Here is a 15653-nt window from a genome sequence, read left to right as displayed (position 1 = left end):
ACAATTGTTTTCAGTGAGTGACTACTTCGTATGTATTATTGATGTGAATATCCATCAGATGATTTTAGAATTAAACTAGAATTAATCATTCATTCATCTTTACTAACAAATAAGTTTTGATCAATTTTCTATCGTTTACTAAATTTAATACATAAATTTTCAGAATGTAATCTCACTTTTATTTCCCCAGTGAATAAACAAATCAATAAATACGTAATGTCAAATGGGTTTTGTGGATATTATAGTAATTTCAATGGTTAAGATCATAAGTCAGTTGAAGCTAGACCACCATGGAAAACCTGGAAGCACTGAACGGCTATTTCGTCCTATTGTGGGACCCCTCAGCAGTGCGCTGGAAAACATTTATCAGTTGCCTTAAACTACATTGTCCGTTCATTGTTATGATCATGACTGTCTGTTCACGTTCTCTCTGATTCGATCTTCTCAACTATTTGCTGTCAGGCATTCCACTTCTGATTGGTGTTACATACTACTTATGTCTGTCAATATAAGTAGCATACACCACACTGCTACATATTTATTTAAAGTGTCATGTTTATAATAAGAAAGATACCCTGTTTCATTGTCATATAGAGGTAGATTTTTTGATGTAGCTTCTTTTCAGCTACATATAGAGTTTCATTTGTATCTCGCTTTTTGCCAAGAAAATTATCCGAAATGTTAGTTATTCCAAAAAAATCTAGATGACTCACTAATCTACCATTCATTTTCCCTGTTTAGTTTTGTTATTCGAATACTTTAAACAGAAATCGATAGCACCTTGATTATCTCATTGATAACATCTTTGACTAAGGTACTGAGTGAAATGGATTACTGACAGTATATTTTTTGTCAAAATCAGTGATAAACTAGAACTCAGACTAAGTAGGTCTTCTTGATTATCAATTACAATCCTTGAAGTATTTGTTACATTAAACTAAAATAAACTTTTGAACTTCAACAATTTACTAACTGACTTTGAGATCCATTAGTTGATTCGGTTTATGTGATTCGAACCCAGAACTTGTCGATCTCGTACGGGATCATGGATGCCCACTGCTGAGGAGTCCTATTTTAGGACGAAACAACCTTCTAGTGCTTGCAGATTTTCCATGATGGTCTAGTTTTAATTGACTCATGAATTCAACTATTAAATTCTTATAATATCCTCAAAACTCTTTTTTTTCTGATTATTATCATCATAAGTCAATGATTGATAGAACATGTATACCACAATACAACTCTACTTATACAATGATCAATCAGGGTTGGAAGTTATTTTTATAGGACAACTTAATTCATCATCACTATTTTATATCTTATTCTCAAATACAATCTGTTGAATAATGAGTTGAACTGAGATTTTCGTTGTTGTTGTTGTTGTTGACTAAAATGATACATATACATCTATATAGAGCTAATGTCTATCATTAAGGTAACATTGAAAGTAGGCGTGGCTATTACTACTTATTCATAACAAAAATGGTTAATAATAGACTTAGTAATTCAATGAAACTAGTCAAATGATTATCTTGATCTTTCATGATTCGATTTTGTAGTATGACATATTCGGTACATATATTTAAGACTTGTTTAAATGGATGATAGAATAGAAGAATACAATTACTTAAAAGAACTACTACTAATATAAGTAGTATAATGTAGAAAAAGGAATAAATGTGATGAGACTAGAATTGATGGGTCACCTTTAAGAGACATTGAAGTGATCTTGACAGTGGACACTTATGGATTAGGATTAAATGAGGGTTATCAATCAGTTAGAATTATGATTTATAATTGATGATTAAGGTTAAGAATTAAATTGAGAGTTTTCATCACGAACTGACATCAGTTAAAATATCAAGATGCTATTTAGACAAATGGATGAATGAATTTCGCGCCAAAATTTAAGACTCATTATCCTTAATGTGATTGATTCGCCCATAAATTATAGTGTCACTATAAGTGTTGATACAAAAGCCAATTTTAATTGAATTCATAGTTGGTGTCAAATTCGTAAGTTGCTTCAGAGTATTTAGACTGAACGCAGATGATTTTTCAAAGACAGACCACATTTAGTGATGTTGAAATGGCAATAATTTGATATCTTATCTATGCTTCTACTACTATTACTTCAGTAGTGTACTGAAAAGTTAAGTTCAGAGAGAACACAGATTGTTTATGAAATGTATATACTTAGTCTTTAATTTTCTATTTGAATTTATTGTGTATTGAACAACCCTAGCTGGTTGTAGACTAGCTTTTATAGCTTCTTTTCAGATCTCACAAGTATGACAAACTCGATATGCTTTTGGATTCCTGTGAAATCTGTCTTCAGCTATCGAATTGCAGCAACTTCAATAAGACTCTCTCCTACATACTTACTTACTTACGCCTGTTACTCCGAGTGGAGCATAGGCAACCAACTAACATACTCCAAACAACTCTGTACTCCTCCTTCCTTTCTACTTATATCCAATTGTTGTTCATTCTTCTCCTATCTGTCTCTATTTCTCATTGTAATGTATTCTGTGGTCTTCTTCCTCTTCTCGTTTGGTCTTGAGGATACCAAGTGAGGGCTTGCCTTGTGACACTGTTGGATGCTCTCCTCAATGTGTGTTCTATCCACTTACAGCACTTCTTCTTCTTCTTCTTCTTCTTCTTCTTCTTCCTGATTTCTCGCTCCATTGGAATCTGTTTTGTTCTCTCCGACAATAGGTTGTTGCTGATAGTGTTTTGGTCAATGAATCCGAAGTATTTTTCATAGATAATTATTAATAAACACTTGTATCTTCTAAATGATAGCTACCGTTGTTCGCTTACATACTACTTATAAACAATCTTATGAGTAGTATACATCACACTATTACTTCGATCCATGAATACTTCCACATTTACATACTTATTTACTTAATCTTTCTTGTTAACTTCTACTATAACTTGTTTCGTGTTCTTTTTGATAATTTTAATATTAAGTGAACACAGTTTAAAAAAACAAAGTTCATTATTTGATCACATGATATATTACTAATATTAGTTTTCAACATGAATAGTAGTATAGTAAGTAGTATAGTATTTTTTTCTGGTTAGCATTTTTTTAGCGAGTTAGTTTTCTACCGGATGAGGTCGCTAACCCCATGCCCAACCTTCCTCCTTTATCCAGGCTTGGGACCGGCAGTAGCCGTCGGAGGGACTCCAGGCGGAGTTAAGTAGTATAGTATAGTAATTTGTAATTTTAGTACATCACTTTTCTTTTCTTCTTCTACCAATACTACTTTATCCTTCTTACTCACTTATTTACTCACTTACTTAAACACTAAATCTCTTATTCATTAAGTCATACGCACATACACACACACCGACTCACCTACCTTATTCTCATAACAATTTATTTCGATGAAATAGTAACAAGACCTTATTTTTTTGTTTCTTTACCTTTTCTAAACTCTACTATTAGATAGTCACCTTTTTCTTGAGGTATAGCTCTATGTGTATGTATATTTATGCATAGTGGTATATGATAAAAAGACGTTGACATGCCGAAATGATTGTTACACCATGTTTAATAGGCCGTGAAAAATTTTTCTGAAGTTTCATTTTGATTTTGTTCTTGTTTTTCTTCTTCTTCTGCTTCTTAGTAGTAGTAATAGTAGTAGTAGTAGTAGTAGTAGTAGTAGTAGTAGTAGTAGTAGTAGTAGTAGTAGTAGTAGTAGTAGTAGTGATATATTCAGTCAGTTTTCATTCTTCACATTATTTAATTGACAGATTGTTTATCATTTTATTTCCACTTAATAATCAACAGTTTACCAAATAAACTTATGAGAAGATTTGTAAAGATTAGTTTAGATTGATATCACATAAGGAACTATTTACAAAAACTGGAGAACACCTACTTACTTACGCCTAATAACCCACATGGAGGAGTATAGGCCACTCACCAACATTCTCCATCTAACTCTGTCCTAGGTAATCCTATCTAGTTCTTTCTAGTTGCAATTCATCCTTTCAATGTCTACTTCCAATTCTCAGTGCAATGTGTTCTTTAGTCTTCCTCTTTTCTGTTTCCTTTCAGGATTCCAAGTTAGGGCTTGCCTCATGATGTAGTTTGGTGACCTTTGTATTATATGTCCTGACTACCTTAAGCTTCTCTTCCTACTTTCCACTTCAGCTGGAAACTGGTTTGTTCTCTCCCTCAATAGGCTGTTACAAATGGTATCCGGTCAACGGACATTGAGTATCTTGTTTAGACAATTGTTTATAAATACTTTTACCTTTTTGATGATGGTTGTGGTAGTTTTCCACATTTCAGTGGACTAAAGGTTAAGTGTTCACGTGCAAGACCGGGGGTTCTGGGTTTGAATCTCGTGTGTGGATTCATGGATACGCACTGCTGAAAAGTTTCACAGTAGAACAAAAAAAAACGGCCGTTTAATGCTTCCAGGTTTTCGATGGTATTCTAGCTTAGATCGACCAGTGAATTCAACTGTTAAGCGAAAATTCTGAAATTACTTCTACTAAATTAACAAATCATTTGTTATTCACTGTGAATTGACTTTGTAATTGGTTCTGAAAGTGAACTGACTACGCTGACGAAATCCTTTGAGTACTAATAAATAATAAAACATATTTAATCTTAATTATGTCGATGAATTCTTAAATGGATCATCCATTAATTTCGCTTTTCTATTTACATTTCATTTCAGCAACACTTGCTCATTAGTCCTACCATTCATCAAGAATATTTTGAAGACATTTATATAAATACTACTTATCTTTATACTTTTATAGGCAACATTTCAAAGTCATATAGCAACACATAGATTATGAGTGTTAAGTAGATTACTTATCATCTCATTAGATAGATAAACATCTGATATATGTTTCATGTAACTCATTGGAAATAACTAACGGTATACTATCAGTAATAGTTTAAAATAAAAGGTACATGAAAACTACTCAAAATTACAAAGCGTCTTTAGTAAAATATACGAACCATATATTAAATACTCTATTTGTAACTTCCCATCGTTTGTCCTTCATATTCTGTATGATTCTTCCAATTCATTATTCATTTCTAATTCCGTTTCTGTTTTCTTCAAGTCGATCTTCATAGCCTTCTGCTGCTAGGTTTTCTACTTCCGACTTGTGGTACATACTACTTATGTCTGTCAATATGAGTAGCATCCACTACAGTTGTCTACCCTTTAAACAGTCGTTCTTGCAGCTTTTCTGCTCTCTGTGCCACTTTCTTCTTTGCTGCAGTCTGTACCACACTCTCTATCAAAATATCGAGCATGCAGCCCATTAACCTTCGTAGCTCCGTCGACCTGCCGAGCCACCCGAATCCGCTGTCCACACGGCACCCGGGACGTTCAATGCCCGCACCCCGTCGACCTTTTGAGCCATCTACATCCTATGTCCACACAGCAGCCTCACGTCTCACTATTCCTCTCCACTGACTGTTACAGCCAACGCCACCCCATTAGAACACTCCATTCGACGTCACTTCGCACTACAAACACATCTTTTTAAAACAAGGTTATTTAACCAACAACTTCAAACTTTGAATTCTGTCCAATTAGATTCAATCATTAGTGTTTAACCACATTTATTCATCGTAAATCTAAACTAACTAATGTTCATGTCAAACCAAAAGCTGCAGGTACATCTAGCTGACAAATCCCAAATAGGACGAAACGCGCGTCCTGGATTCCACTGCTAGCCACTATCCATCATTGCTTACAAAAAGTTCCCAACTTGTTTAAAATTTGATTAGAATTTAATATGATTATCTTGTTGATCAATAGAAAAGTAATCACAGATAGGGAAAACTTTGTTTACTCCATGTAAACAAACACTTTTATTTGTAATCTGTTTTTTTTGTTGTTGTTGAGACAAACACTTATGATTTCACAGTAAACACTCTTATCCTTACTTTCTGAAATATATACAGACGTCTGTTGGTTGTTTTTGTTTAACCATTAGTAAACCAATATTTGTCTTCCTTCAAGATTTCACACACACATAACAACAACAACAACAACAACAACAAAAATCTTAGAAGATTTATTTCGGGAATGTTAATAAGTTGTGACTTGTTATAAATAGATTAGAGCTAAAAGCTTGCACACACATAACACCTAGTAGTACCCAGTATTCACTCCATTTTAAATATCACAGTTATGCAAGATATCAATTATGGCCCGTATAAATCAATAGTAATTTGTTAGACTATGAAGGCGGATCATATGGGTTCAGATCTCATAGGGAATATGAGTCCCCTTAGAGTTCCCGTTAAGAGTTGTTGAGGAGTAGCAACTAAAATGAAATTTGGGCGGGGTGTTATTTTCCACTAACTACCTTAAACTATTGAACATCATGGTAAGTAGACAACTAGACACCTAGGTCTTGAGTTCGAATTCCGCGAGGCGGGGTCGTGGATGCGCACTGCTGAGGAGTCCCACAATAGGACGAAACGGTCGTCCAGTGCTTCCAGGTTTTCCATGGTGGTCTAGTTCCAACTGACCCATGATCTCAACTGTTAAATTACTACAATCTCCAGAAAACCCCTTCTGAAACTAGAGCTATATCAATAATTTCGTGGACTTTTATAATATTGATATAAAATTTCGACTTAAGTAAACGATATATACCAAGCTCGTTGTAGAAGTTGAGAAATTATAAAGATTTATAACTCAGATGGGTGCATTCGAATACGTTATGTTCTTTCAGTCTCATGACTAAACTACCAAGCTTTGATGATTGTTCAAGATACCATCAAAGTCATCAGCATTAATTTCACGTAGAGATGAGTTTTGTAATTATTCCACTAGCTGCAAATTAGTCCGTTTCAGTAACTGTTTCTGTTTGATTAATCTTCTTCCAATGTTCTTACATCTACAAGAAGATTTCGAGGCAAATCAAAGTTGTAATTGCTCACAAATCAATTCCGTTCTTCTATACCACTTTATTAAGATTGGAAACACGACGGTTCATGAATGCAAATGGAAAATTATCTGTAAAATTAGAGGCGTCAAATGTTCGAGGAACTACGTGTTACCCCTCATCGAGGAGTATAGGCTGCCCACTAGCATTCTCCATCGAACTCTGTTCATGGTGATTCTTTTCAGTTGTTTCCCGTCGCTATTCATCTTTTTCATGTCTGGGTTAGTGTTTTTCATGTTACATTTGAAGATGTTGCTTTTTCCATTGTGTATACTAAAGTCTACTGATACAGAGAATGTAGCTACACTAGCTGTTTTCATCTGTTTGAGATAGATAGACTAGGTTGTCTGCGAACTCCAAATCGTCTATTTGCATCCAAGCTATCCACTGTATTCCATCTTTAATTTTGACTTGGTTATTTATTTTCTGAAGAAGTGGCATGTATGGAGTCACGAAACATTAGAAAATTTAATTTTTCTATTCACTAGGATATTACAAATATATTATTTTATTTATGATTCCATCATTATTTACTCAATGCCTTTTCGCGAAGGGGGTGTTGTTTACGAAATTGAGAGGACGAAAATTGAATGTCCGACACTTTAACCGGTTTGATGGAAATGAAGAATGCACCTAGAGGAGTTGAAAACCCCTAATTTCAAACCAATGGTTCATATGGGATCCAGAATCCTGAAACAACAAATGGCGTATGGACCTATTGTTAGTTACCGGTCACCATGCGATTGAATCTCCTAAAGTTGCTTCACTGTCCTGTGGATAAACCTTCAAATCAAAGGCTCCAGGTGTTGCCCCCATGAAAACCATGTGCTCCAGTCTAGGTACCGAGGCAGTACAACAGCCCTCACATAAATCAATGATAACTACTACTGGCCTAATTGGTATTGTGTGGCGCATATCTGTTAAGTGCCCCCTTGTACCAATGTTTATGGGTTCAAATAAATAAATAATAGTTTATGTCAATCATTGATCAATTATTAAGCAACAGATAAATCTGATAATTTTAACATATCAAAATGGTATTTTTGAAAACTATTACTTTTTGCTGTAATAAATCTCTGAGGAAAGATTATCAGATTTTAATTATACAAATAGGTGATATGATAAAATCATCAGACCATTATGCGATATATATATGAAGAGATGATAGATAGATAGATAGATAGATATTTCACAGATTGAAATCATGAGTCAATTGAAGCTAGACCATTATGAGAAACCTAAAAGCACTGGACGGCCGTTTCGTCCTAGTATGGGACTCCTCAGTGGCAGTGCGCATCCCGATCCCGTACCCCACGAGATTCGAACCCAGGACCTAGATAGATAGATAGATAGATTCAGTCAATGTACAATATAACATAGTATTCATCCAGTAATGTTGATAAGTTTTTGAATCACATATTTATCATATTTAAGTTTTCACAACAGATCTCTCTGGTATATCCATTCTCAATCTGTTTACTGAACGTAGTTACATATTTGTCTTTTAAATAAATGTTTTATAAAGTTTTTATCCTGTAATTTACTTGATACATACGTATGACAGTAGAATGTATCGTTTATTTGGGATTTATTAATCTTCCACGAACCTAATACACACACATGCATACCCTTCCCAACGGTACATACAATCGAAGAAATTACAAATCATCTATACAATCTGATTCATTTTAATTCTGCCAACTGTATGAATATTTTATTTATCAGAAGGGGTTTTATGGATATTATAGTAATTTTAATAGTTGAGACCATGAGTCAATTGAAGCTAGACATGAACACCGTTGGATACTGGCGAGCTCAATGGTCTAACGGTTAAGCGCTTGCGTGCGAGACTCATAGGTCCTTGGTTCGAATCTTGTTAGTTGGGATCATGGATGCGCAATGCTTAGGTAATCCCAAAGTAGGACGAAACGTCCATCCAGTGCTTTTAATGTTTTCCATGATAGTCTAGCTTCAATTGACTCATGATCTCAACTATTAGACACTATCACCATTGGATATCGGCTCAGTGGTCCAGTAGGTTAAGCGTTCGCGCGCGAGAACGAAGGCCCTGGGTTCGAATCTCGCGGGGTGAGGGATCGTGGATGCGCACTGCTGAGGAGTCCCACAATAGGACAAAATGGCCGTCTAGTGCTTCCAGGTTCCCAAAGGTGGTCTAACATCAATCGGTTCATGATCTCAATGAAAAACTTAATAATCTCCACAACCCCTATACTAGTTATTAAGAATATCTTTTTTTCTACCGCTTTTGTTTATTGAACTGTTGCATTATATCAAGTAATGAATTGATTCATTCATCTGAAGTATATTAAATTAGAATAAAAGTCAAATCATACAAAGTTTCATCAAAAGTACCATTTTTCTTTTCACCTTCAAAAGAAAAAATTATGTCCTTAATTATGTAATTCGCATTTCGTGATACATATTGATTGATTGATTAATTAGTTGATTTTATCCGTTTTATCAATGAAGTAAAGAGGGGGGGAGCAGGAGAATGAAGAGTATTTCATTTTGAAATAGAATAAACTTTGATGAGAACATAAGTATTTCTTATTGTCTATTCATCTCACCTCACTCCCCTCCTCTCTTCTCCTACCCCTCTCTCTCTTTCCTACTTTTTCTCTGTTCTCTATTTCGTCTTAGAGATATGACATAAACAGTTTCCAAAAAAAAAAGTAAAAGAAAAAAATTAATTTGGTAAGATTTCTTACCATTGACCTTTTTTTTATTCCCTTTAGAGATTTGAACTCATTCATATATATTCATGCATAACAAGTGAGATTTATGTAATACATTGAACTCATCGATTTTGTTTCTAAGTGGTAAGGGGGGGAAAAGAACGTATAGTAAGTAGCATATGGACAATTTGATTAATGATAATTATCAATAATAATAATAATAATTCAATTAGGTTACTATGTCATAAGAAATTTAATTAAACAAAAGAAAAAAAATTATGAGAAAGGTCAATATTTCACTAACTCACTTATTCCTTACACACACAAACACATACAGAACATTCTATTGTTTGACTTGGAATATTGGTTAAAAAAAAACAACAACTCCACCTGGTGCCCATCTACGGCTACTGCTGATTCCAAGTTCGGATAAAGAAGAAGGGTTGAGCAATGGGGTTAGCCACCACATCCTGTAGAAAACGAACTCACTAAAAAAAACGCTAACCGGAAAAATTGATTCAAACCATTTAAACTCTACCCTGAGAGTTAGAAGATCTTCATTTAGAAGAGTTATGATGACTGATGGTGAAAGCTGAGTTCCTTCGGAAGTCATGAGGCTGATGCCCCTATTAATTTAAGTACAGGAATTCTCGTACAATGTGGGAAACTGGGAGAGTCTTTTAAATTGTTGCAGAATTGTTAAAAAGATAGTATGATATAATGTCTAATTCTTTGGGGTAATTTTATTTTTAGTACATGGTTGTGGAAATTATTAAGTTTATGATTGAGATCATGAATTGATTGATGTGATCAATATCATACTAGGACGAAACAGATGTCCAGAGCTTCCAGGTTTTCAGTGGTGGTCTCAATAAAATTTCTTACTGATTAGATGGTTTAAGTTATCCTTATTTCCTTAAAATATAGATCAATTAAACAGTGTTATTATTAGAAAGGGTTTTATGGAGATTGTAGTAAATCCAATCGTTGAAATTATGAGTTAATTGAAGCTAGACCACCATTGAAAACCTGGAAACACTTGACGGCTATTTCATTCTACTGTGAGACTTCTCAGCGCGCGTGAGACTTATAAGTCCTGGGTTCTGATTTTGCAAGGCGGATACGCACTCCTGAGGAGTCTCACAATAAAACGAAACAGCCATCTAGTGCTTACAGGTTTTTCATGGTTATCTAACTTCCATTGATTCATGATCGCAACTATTAAATTCATTTGATGAATAGGATATTTTCATATCAATACAAAGTTCATTAGTTACATAATTTTATTCATAAAATAGATTGTTTTCAAACAATGACCTAATTTATGATCATTTAGATTGAATTATACTCTAAATAGATATCATATTGATTTAGTTTATGGTTTTACAACTATTAGATCATAATTATTCGATCAACTATTCCTTAAGGGCTATTAATTTATATATCAGTAATCTTATTGAGAATCTTGTTCACTAATGACCTTAACTTAGCATAAGAATGATATATACTACTTATTTAAAGAAATAATAACCATAATCATTTGCATATAATAATGAATTTGAAATACTTCTATATGACATTATAAGCAACGATAAATGGTGATTAGTATTGAAATCCAGGATGTGCATTTCATCTTAATTACGACTCGTCAACTGTACCTACCTAAACCTCAGAGTTGATATTCATTCTGGGTGGGACTTGAACCTAGTACACTACCGTTCACTTCAAACGCCATGGTGTTATCTATTAAGTTACTAAGTCGTGATAGCCACCTGCTTATTCAATGGGGGTAAAGTTTAAATTCACTTGATATTGTGGCGAGACTATAATTTATGATCAAACTAACCACGTATATGATAACAGGTCTTGGATTTTGGTGTGGAAATCACTCATCCATTTGGATAAATAGAGTTTCGGTATTATAGCTGATGTCATTTTGTGATGAAAACTCGAAATCTAATTCGTCACCTTAATCATCAATTGAAAATTACAATTATAATTCCTCACACAGGTTTATAACTCTCATTTGGTCGTGGTTATTAATTGATCAGTCTCAAGGTCACTCTAGCGTCGCTCAAAGGTCGTCCGTAAATTATAGTCATACCGATATTGTTTACTTGTATCTTCTCATTGTTGTTTACGATTACAATTGATCAGTCTCTTGTTGGTATATGTGCATCCTATGTAGATTGCCTTGATATTGCCTAACATCACAATCATTCTAAGCAACGATGAATGGTGGCTAGCATTGAAATCCAGGATATGCGTTCCATCCTAATTGCGACTCGTCAACTAGATATACCTGCGTCTCAGAGTTGAGATTCACTCCAGCAGGGACTGGAACCCAGTACACAACCGTTCACTTCAAACGTCATTGTATTCTCCACTTAGTTACTGTGTCCTGATAGCCACTTGTTTACAGGATTTTAATAATGTACTAGAAGCAAGATATCTAAAATTGTTCGCATGGTATTACGAAAGGTTACTTACCGCTTTCTAGCTTTTAAGTGTTAATAACCTGTTAATTTTCAAATGCCATTCAATTATATCTTTCATAGGTATCATAGTGATTAACATTGATCTTAGGGTTAAATTATAGTATAGGAACCAGTTTTAAATAACCTGGACGAATTCCCAGCTAGTTTTTAGCTAAACAAAATAAAAATTAATTTTTGTAAGTGATATGGGGAGAGCCAATCAGAAGTAGCAAAAGGTTAATTGATGACAATCAGAAGTGATTCAAAGATCAAGTACATTTCATAGTGATCAAAATGTGTCAATTTCCTAAGGATATATGAATGAGTCCCAGAGTGAACATCAACTCTGAGATGCAGGTACATCCAGCTGACGAATCCCGAATAGGACGAAATGCGCGTCCTGGATTCGACTGTTAGCCACTATCCATCGTTGCTTACAAAAACGTAAACTAATTTTACATAATTACTGAATCTATTAACATCTTCAACAGGTTACTCCACCTGTAAATGAAGATAACGAAGACACAGAAATCCATCCTTACGGATAAGAACTCTTATAAGTACCGAAATTGATTTTCAAGAGTACCTACATTATTCGTAGTTACGGCTAGGTATTCAGGGTTCGAATTTTCACTATAAACTGATATTAGCTATAATGTAAAAATACTGTGTAGCCATGTGAATAAGTGAATCTCATTCGAAAATATAAGAGATACTGTAACGAACGGAGACTTGGTTGAAATGACACAGTGGTTTTTCTAAGATATGAAAACAATTTATTGAATACATCATTTTCACATCTTCCTTGAAGTGTCTCTTAGAAACTTCTTCATTCTTCCATTCCTGTAAGTAGTTAGACTGCTTTTACTCCTCACTTTTTCTTCTTCATGTTCCACTTCTGTCATTCGCAATCCTACTTCCAATTCTTGACACATAATACTTATATCTGTTTCTATAAGTATAACATATACCACAGTACTATCATATTACATCGTCACTGAATTAAGGTTTGCTTATGGATTAAACATTTAGGGTTGTTATTTAGAGGTAGTGCCATCCGTTATCATTAGGTGTACAATTTTTCTTCCACTTTGCTGAGCAAGAGGTAGTGCCAATTTCCCTATTATATACAATCTATAGAGAAAAAATTGAGAATCTGATACTTTTAACATTATCATTGATTAACATTTCAAACGTTTTGAACACCGTACAAGATATTTGGACCTAGATCGACCTTTAGAACTGCGATATTTACAATGGTCATCCACTGTATATTTACTAAATGTCATATTTATCTAATCCTTAATGATGACCGACTTTGCAATGGAATCACCATTGAAGATCAGTCAACATGTTTTAATGTTAAGCAATTGGCAGGAATCCTTGTGTGAACTAGATTTTATGTTAGTTAGAACTCATCATCAAGGTATACTCCCAAAATCTTAAGGGAACTGATGCTCTCGACTAGATTCGAATCCATTCTAGAAATTCTTATCACTCATGAAGTATACCTTTCTAAAATGTACTATCTTTTTTTGCTTTTAGGACAGTAACATAGATTTATAGCTCGTTAATAAATCATACCAAACATAAAACATCGAAACATGTTCACTATTTCTACTTGATATTCTACCTCTTATGTAATGACCACAATCAATTACCATATGTTCACTAGTGACTGCCTTCATGAAGAAATTCTCGGGGTTCTAATGAGAAGCCGTCACCAGTAGAGCTAATTCGTGTCGGGTAGGGACAAGTATCTACCTCAGTACAATGGAAAATTTTCGTGCAATTTCGTGGATTAGTTTAGGTTAAACATTAACACCGTTGGATGATGGCCGGCTCAGTGGTTCAGTAGATTAAGCGTTCGCTCACGAGACTGACGGCTCTGGATACGAATTCCACAAGCGGAATCATGGATGTGCACTGTTGAGGAATCCCACAATAGGATGAAACGCACATCTAGTGCTTCACATTTATCAATCATGGTCTAACACATCAATCGGTTTATTATCTTAATCAATAGCCTTATAATCTCCACAACTCTATACTGAGAAAATTGTTCATTTGAATCTATTTGCTTAGAATTTAACTTTCGAATAAGAACTTACTTTAAGTTTAAACATTTTGATCCTACCCCCCCCATCCCTATTTAGATCGTTTAATCAAACAAAAAGAGAGAGAGAATAAAGGAAATTTGATGAATAATGATCATAATAATCATTGTAACACATTAACAAATAATTAGCCATTAGTTGCTAGTTTCTACCGGAAGACGTGAATATAGTGTATACTAGAAAATAGTATAGTAGTGTTCCTTTCTATGTTTTTTTTTCTCCAGTGTTTCTTATTGTTTCTCTTGTATTGGTCTTTCTCTATGTATGTATGTATGTATGTATGTATGTGTGTGTATATGTCTATCTTGTATATGTGCTCATTGAGTATGTAGTCCAAGAGATTGGCACAATCTATTCATTTTCATTGTTATATCTGATTCCTCTTCTTTTTGTCTCATTCTTTATCGGTTCTCTTTTAATTTCATTAGAATTTCAATGATGTATATATTGAAGAAAAAAAAGTGGCGCTAATGAAGACATGTTAATGAATGAAATAGATAATGACAATAATTAATCTTCTTTTAAATGAGATTCAATGAAAGAAAAGGTCTTTATGGTATCTTTGTTTTCTTGTGTGTATACCTCTGTGTGTGTGTGAGTGTGTGTGTGTGTGTGTGTGTGTGAATCCAGATTATTCATTTGCATAAATTTGATAGAATTACATCTTTTGATAGTATCCATACGTGTATATATGACTTGGTAAATTGAATGAAATAGGATATGATCGTTATTGGAATGTTGAAGTTGATGTGGAATTATGGACTACAACTTTACGGTATTCAATTCAGCAGTATTACATTGTTCAGTTCTTCTCTAAATGATAAACTGATGTAAATCCTATTTCTTTGAAACACAGCTGAAGAAGTATTTCAATGTGAATTAACTTTCATACTAATTTTTTAGACCTCACCGAGTAACCGTTTAACTTTACTATTTCACTTAACAGTTTCCCCTTCTTCAAACGTACCTACTGTTGAAATAAGTCTTTATTTTTCCGAGATTTACATAGAGATGCTCTTTAAATAATAATATTTTATATGAAAATTAGAAAACAGTTTGAAGAGATACACAATAAGACGATTTGGACTTCGCAGATGACCTAGCCCTTCTATCGCATACACATGAACAAATGCGGATAAAGACAGCCAGTGTAGCAGCAGTCTTCTCATCAGTAGGCCTGAACATATACAAGGGGAAAACCAAGGTCCTCAAATTCAAAACGGAGAACAGCAATCCAATCACTCTTGATGGCGAAACTATGGAAGATGTAGAATTCTTCACATACATGGGAAGCATCATCGATACACAAGGAGGTTCAAATGCAGACGTAAAGCCGAGGATTGGCATAGCAAGGTCCGCATTCCTACAATTGAAGAACGTATGGAACTCAAAATAACTTTCAACCAATATCAAAGACA

This window comes from Schistosoma haematobium, chromosome ZW (assembly GCF_000699445.3).
Source record: "Schistosoma haematobium chromosome ZW, whole genome shotgun sequence".
In the NCBI taxonomy this organism is placed as follows: Eukaryota; Metazoa; Platyhelminthes; class Trematoda; order Strigeidida; family Schistosomatidae; genus Schistosoma; species Schistosoma haematobium.
This window is presented reverse-complemented; position numbering follows the sequence as displayed.